Genomic DNA, 7,500 nt, shown 5'->3' with positions numbered 1-7,500 from the left:
CGGAAGTTCTTATCCATATTTTGTCCTTATATGATTACAACTACGACTTGTGCAGTCATTTTCTCTGGGTTGGACGATACCAGGATCGCGTAGTTTAGACGATAGGTGAGGAATCGTTTAAACCTTTATTTACTTTATTTTTTCTCTGCACCGACGTTCAAAGTTTGTAAGATGTCATTAAAGTTGTTTGGAATAAATAACGCTTGTTTAGGACCAACAGGTTTTTTCCTTAGTTCCTTCATATCAGCTTAAATCGGGAATGTGAAAATTGTTTTCACTCCCTCGTGATCTTTATTACCTTTTGCTTTCGAATCGGGACTGTCCCTTTTCCCTAAAAACTCTAAGATAATCCTATTACTTCTAATGCTTGTTGTTTAATTTTTCGGGTAACTATAAACTCGCTAACATGATAATTTTGTATTGTGGTTTGTAATGCATTTACTTGAATGCCAGCAGGAAAGTGTTAGTCTATTATAATTGTAAAACAGATATTCAATTGTTTACTAAAGGAAGGTTTCTTTAAATTTAACCATGGCTCAATTTAACGTTCAGAAGTTTGCTGTGGATCCCTCTGCTGAGTTAGCTAGTATCCCAAATGCTAAGAAACTAGAGTTTCTCGAGTTAGCTAGTCATTTGTCAATTGCAACTAGGAGTAGCATGCGGAAGAATAAAATTCGCAACCTGATTCTTGAGCATTATATGCGTGTGAGTAAACTAGGCAATGAAGCTAGACAGTATATAACTCGTGAACCAGCAGTACTAGCCCACGAGCAGCAGTTAGAATATGAGCGCATTTCCCTTGAACGCGAGAAACTTGCGGCACAGAAATTAGAATCAGAGAGATAATTTGCATTGTTGGAGAAACAAGCCGAAGAGAAAAGGTTAGAATCTGAGAGATTAGCGGGAGCTCAAAGGTTAGAGTCAGAGAGACAAATGTCGAAACTTAAATTAGAATTCGAGATGGAGAAAGCTAAACTTCAGTTAGCTTTAGAGAGAGAGAAAGAAAAAATGGACTATGAATCGTTGTTAGCACTTAAATTTGAACAGGAAAAAGCAAAGCTTTCTAGAGAGAATAAGGAACATAAAATTTCGGTTTTGGAAGCTCAGGAGAAACCCTTTGATTTAGCAAAAAACATTAAGTTGGTTCCCACATTCACAGATTATGACCCTGAAGATTATTTTAAGACTTTTGAAGAGACTGCCTTACATTTGGATTGGCCACGCGATCAGTGGGTTTGGCTATTAAGGCCGAAATTAACTGGGAAAGCTGCGAAAGTTTGTAGACATCTCGAAAATGCTACAGATTACCAAAATGTTAAACAAGCAATCTTGGATGCTTTTTCAATCTCTGTCGAGGGATATTGTTAGACCTTTCGTAACAAAACTAAGTTCACAACTCAAACCTATGTAGAATTCGCTTCAGAGAAATTAAGGGAGTTTCGGAAATGGGTAAAATCTGCTGCAGTAAGTACTTTTGCTGAATTAGAGAATTTGATTGTACTTGAAGAGTTTAAACGAAAGCTTCCTTTGAACATTATGATGTATTTAGAGGATAGGGAAGAAAAAGACTTGTTAAAGGCAGCTTCTTTAGTAGACATTTACTCTTTAATACATAAATTTGGCAACAGTAAGAGAACTGACCAGAATGTAAAACCATTTCCAGCTAAAAACTCTGAAACTCTGACTGATATGGCAAAAGCGTCTAATGTTCGTTGTAGTTACTGTAAGAAAGAGGGTCACACAAATAAAAACTGTCCAGATCCTAAATGTAAAACTTCCTTGCCTTTTCGGAACCCATTTAACCCTTTTCTTAACTTTAAAGGTAAAACAGATGGTCAGATTAAGCCTGTCTCCCATATCCATTGTGAAAAGCCTGTAAATCTATTTGATGATTTTACTTTTGATAGAACTGTAGCTTTGAACTCTGATGGGGATAAATATAAAATCAGGATACTTCGTGACACAGGTGCTTCGCAAAGTTTACTTTTGAGAAATGCTCTCCCAAATATTGAAGCTAACGTAACTAATGAACATGTTCTCATGAAAGACCTTTCACAAATATCTAAAGTTCCCCTTGCTAATGTTCATCTTGATTGTCCGATAAAGAAGGGTAATGTGCTGGTAGGCATAAGAGATATTGAATTTCCAGTAAAAGGTGGAACTTTATTATTGGCTAATGACCTTGCAGGACGTTTGGTAGTTCCCAATGTCATTGTAATGGAAAAACCTGTAGGTGAAAACATTGAACCTGATCCCGATTGCTCTGTAAATCCTTCTTGTGTTGTCACTCGTAGCCAGAAATCTAGTTGTAATGAATGTAAAGTAACTTCTGTAAATTTTGAAGCACGAAATGTTATGAGTAGAGATAACCTTATTAAAGCTCAGAAGCACGATAACACTTTAAGTAAGCTTCATGACCAAGCAGTTTCTAGAAGTGAGATTAGCAAATCCCCATGTTTTTACTTTGAATCTGATTTGTTAATGAGGTTTTACCGTTCCTCTAAGAGATCTAGTGAAGACACCTGGTGCGAAAAGCGACAAATTGTGCTACCTCTTTCTGTTAGGAATTCTGTAATGGAAATAGTGGAGGACATTTAGGAATTCATAAGACCTATTGTAAGATTTTGAATTGTTTCTTTTGGTCTAATATGAAAAAGGATGTAGCAGAATTTGTTCGTACTTGTCATGTATGTCAGATATCAGGAAAACCTAACCAGGTAATACCCAAGGCACCTTTACAACCGATCTTAGTCCCTGATGAACCTTTTAGTTAGATAATTATAGATAACGTTGGTCCTTTACCAAAAACCAAGAAAGGTAATCAATACTTGCTCACTATAATATGTCCTACGACCCGATACCCTATTGCCATCCCTCTTCGTAACATTTCTGCTAAGAACATTGCTAATTATTTACTGAAAGTTTTCACGAATTTCGGTATCCCAAAGGAAATACAAAGTGATCGAGGTTCAAATTTCACCAGTGACCTTTTTGCCCAGGTACTTAAAGAACTAAATATTAAACAAACTTTGTCTGCTGCCTATCACCCAGAGACTCAGGGTGCCCTCGAGCGTAGCACCAAACTTTCAAGAGTATGCTTAGGAAATTTTGTGTTGAAAGTCAACTTGAGTGGGATGAGGGCATTGATTTTCTTCTCTTTGCTATCAGGGAAGTTCCCCATGAGTTCCTTGGTTTTTCACCCTACAAGATGTTGTTTGGGAGGTCAGTTAGAGGACCTCTTTCAGTAATTAAAGAGGAATGGTTGAACACCCCTTCTGAGTCTAGCCAAACCATTCAACAATATATGAATAAACTTAAAAGCACAGGTTAGGAAATTTGCTGGTGAGAAATTAAGGGGTCAACAAATCTTAATGGAGAGAAACTATGATAAAGCTTGTAAAGTCAGAAAATTTAAACCTAATGACCTTGTGTTAGCCTACCTTCCTGTCCCTGGTTCCCCTCTTAAAGCTAAGTTTTGTGGGCCCTATCCCATCATAAAAAATGTGAACAATAATACCTACATTATCAGAACTCCAGATCGTAGAAAACCCACTCAGATCATTCATGTTAATGTACTCAAGGCTTATCATTCTAGGGAAACTGGAAATGGTTCTAGTGAGACGGTTGTTAATCTTAGGCAGTAGACACACCAGGAGAGGACAATTCATTGGAAGACCTTATTGCTTCCTCCATGCCACAAACCAATACAGAGGTTCTAAATAACCTGGCTCTATTCTTGAGCCACCTCTCTCCTTGGCAGTCGCAAGACTTAAAGAATGTAATCTCTAGCCATTCAACTCTCTTTAATGATTTTTCCAGGAAAAGTGATTTGCTGCTACATGACATTGAGCTGGTTCCTGGTACAACACCCATTCGTCAGCAGTCCTATCGTGTGGGTCCTGAGAAGAAGAGCAAAATGAAGGAGGAACTCAAATATCTTCTCCGGCATGGTCTAGCAAGACCGAGTAAATCACCATGGGCTTCACCTTGCATACTAGGTCCAAAAGAGGACGGTAGCTAAAGATTTTGTACAGACTATAGAAAGATTAATAATGTCACCATTAAAGATTCCTACCCTTTGCCACTCATTGATGATTTAATCGATTCAGTAGGACAAGCCAAGTTTGTAACGAAGATAGACCTCTTAAAGGGCTATTATCAGGTAGGATTAACTGAAAGAGCTAAGTTAATATCTGCTTTCATTACACCCTTTGGACTCTTTCAGTACGAGGTCATGCCTTTTGGCCTTACCAACGCCCCATTTACCTTTCAGCGCCTTGTAAACTTCATCATCCAAGATTTGGAAGGTGTTTATTGTTACCTTGATGATATAATAGTCACTGGACAGACTTGGGAAGAACATGTGAATAGGCTCAAGTGTTTTTTCCGTAGGGTAGAAGAGGCTGGATTAACCATAAATCTTAAAAAATCTGTCTTTTGTAAAGCTACTGTTACCTACTTGGGCCACATTGTTGGGATGGTAATGTTCGACCAAAAACTGCCAACGTAGAAGCTGTTCTAGAGTACCCTGTTCCGACCACCAGAAAGTCCTTACAAAGATTCTTAGGGTTAGCCTCATACTACAGGAGATTCTGTAAGAACTTTTCTTCAGTTGCTGCCCCTTTAACAAGCCTCTATTGAAGCCTTAAAGCTGTTTCTGATAAATAACCCTGTTATTAAATCCCCCGATTTTAACAAGCCTTTTATCCTTCAAATAGATGCTAGCGATGCGGGAGCTGGAGGGGTGCTACTCCAAGAGTCAGATGGTATACTTCACCCAGTCAGCTACACCTCCACCAAGTTCAAGCATCACCAGAAGTCCTACAGCACCATTGAGAAGGAAGCACTTAGTTTGGTACTCGCCCTGCAAAATTATGGATGCTACTTACTAGGTGCTGCTGAGGTATTAGTTTTCACCGACCACAACCCCTTGACCTTCCTCGACAAGATGAAGTCCCACAACCAACGTCTACTACGCTGGTCCATCTGCAGATCCGCCACATCGGATGAACCGAGAACATCATGGCAGATGCCTTATCGCGACTGCCTCCTTAACATGATACCTCCTTCACCAGTCTACAGTATCGTCCGTCTTCGCCTCATGGGCCTCTTTTTTTAAGAGCCACTCTGTTGGGCTCGTCTTCTAAGGGGGGGGTGTCACCCATCTTAATTTAGTATAGAGCTCTAATTTTCATTTTTTGTGGAAATATACAGTTCATTCCTGTACCTGTTTTCAAGATCCCTGGCTGTATCTTTAGTTATCCCGTTTTCACAGTGCTTTTGTTTTCCCCGCCTTCTTTAAGTTTTCTTCGGACCACCTATTTCATGCATAGTTAGTCTCACCTGGTCCTCTACTGTGATAAGTGTCCTATTGGAGTAGCTGTCTTCTTATTCTTCAGTTTTTGTATTGTATTACATGGGTAAGAGTGGCAAATGGATGAGTAGTAGAAAGGGCATTAATATATTATGTGTTGATAACTAAAAGAATGTTTGGAAGATTCAAAGACGTGCACGTGTTTAGGGGTATGGCTAATGGTATGTCTGATCATTTTTTGGTGGAAGGAAAATTAGTTGTAGCAAAAGAGTGGGGGAATAGAGTAGGTGGATGTAAAAGGGAGCTAGTGAGGGTTGAAGAGCTAATAAAACCGGGGGTAAAAAGTAAATATCAGGAAAGGTTGAAAATGGCATATGACGAGGTGAGAGTAAGAGAAACTGGTAATTTAGAGGAGGAATGGAAGTTAGTAAAAGAAACTTTTGTTGGGATTGCAAGTGATGTATGTGGCAAGAAGGTTGTTGGAGGCAGCATGAGGAAGGGCAGTGAATGGTGGAATGAAGGAGTGAAGGTAAAAGTGGAAGAGAAAAAGAGGGCTTTTGAAGAATGACTGCAGAGTAATAGTATAGAGAAGTATGAAAAATATAGAGAGAAAAATGTGGAAGTAAAGCGCAAGGTACGTGAGGCAAAGAGGGCAGCTGACCTGTGGTAGGGTCAGGGATTGGGTCAGTCATATGAAGAGAATAAGAAGTTTTGGAAAGAAGTGAAGAGAGTAAGGAAGGCTGGTGCAAGAATTGAAGAGACAGTGAAAGATGGAAATGGAAGGTTGTTAAAGGAGAGGAGGCAAGGAAAAGGTGGGCGGAATATTTTGAAAGTTTGCTGAATGTTGAGGATAATAGGGAGGCAGATATAATTGTTGTTGCAGGTGTTGAGGTGCCAGTGATGGGATATGAGAATGAGAGAGAGATTACAATAGAGGAAGTGAGGAGAGCACTAGATGAAACGAGAGTAGGAAAAGCATCTGGTATGGATGGTGTGAAAGCTGAGATGTTGAAGGAAGGGGGTGTGACTGTACTTGAATAGTTGGTGAGATTGTTTAATATGTGTTTTGTGTTGTCAATGGTACCAGTAGATTGGGTTTGTGCATGTATTGTACCACTATAGAAGGCTAAGGGAGATGTGCATGAGTGTTGTAATTCAAGAGGTATTAGTTTGTTGAGTGTAGTTGGAAAAGTGTATGGTAGAGTACTGATTAATAGGATTAAGGATAAAACAGAGAATGCAATCTTGGAAGTACAGGGTGGTTTTAGAAGAGGTAGGAGTTGTATGAATCAGATTTTTACAGTTAGGGAGATATGCGAGAAATATTTAGCAAAAGGTAAGGAGGTGTATGTTGCGTTTATGGATCTGGAGAAAGCATATGATAGAGTTGATAGGGAAGCAATGTGGAATGTGATGAGGTTATATGGAGTTGGTGGAAGGTTGTTGCAAGCAGTGAAAAGTTTCTACAAAGGTAGTAAAGCATGTGTTAGAATAGGAAATGAAGTGAGTGATTGGTTTCCGGTGAGAGTGGGGCTGAGACAGGGATGTGTGATGTCGCCGTGGTTGTTTAACTTATATGTTGATGGAGTGGTGAGAGAGGTTAATGCTCGAGTGCTTGGACGAGGATTAAAACTGGTAGGCGAGAATGACCATGAATGGGAGGTAAATCAGTTGTTGTTTGCGGATGATACTGTACTGGTAGCAGACACAGAAGAGAAGCTTGACCGACTAGTGACAGAATTTGGAAGGGTGTGTGAGAGAAGGAAGTTGAGAGTTAATGTGAGTAAGAGTAAGGTTATGAGATGTACGAGAAGGGAAGGTGGTGCAAGGTTGAATGTCATGTTGAATGGAGAGTTACTTGAGGAGGTGGATCAGTTTAAGTACTTGGGGTCTGTTGTTGCAGCAAATGGTGGAGTGGAAGCAGATGTACGTCAGAGAGTGAATGAAGGTTGCAAAGTGTTGGGGGCAGTTAAGGGAGTAGTAAAAAATAGAGGGTTGGGCATGAATGTAAAGAGAGTTCTATATGAGAAAGTGATTGTACCAACTGTGATGTATGGATCGGAGTTGTGGGGAATGAAAGTGATGGAGAGACAGAAATTGAATGTGTTTGAGATGAAGTGTCTAAGGAGTATGGCTGGTGTATCTCGAGTATATAGGGTTAGGAACGAGGTGGTGAGGGAGAGAAC

The sequence above is a fragment of the Palaemon carinicauda genome, chromosome 9, assembly GCF_036898095.1.
Source record: "Palaemon carinicauda isolate YSFRI2023 chromosome 9, ASM3689809v2, whole genome shotgun sequence".
NCBI lineage: Eukaryota > Metazoa > Arthropoda > Malacostraca > Decapoda > Palaemonidae > Palaemon > Palaemon carinicauda.
The sequence above is the reverse complement of the archived record's forward strand: the minus strand, read 5'-3'. Positions refer to the sequence as shown.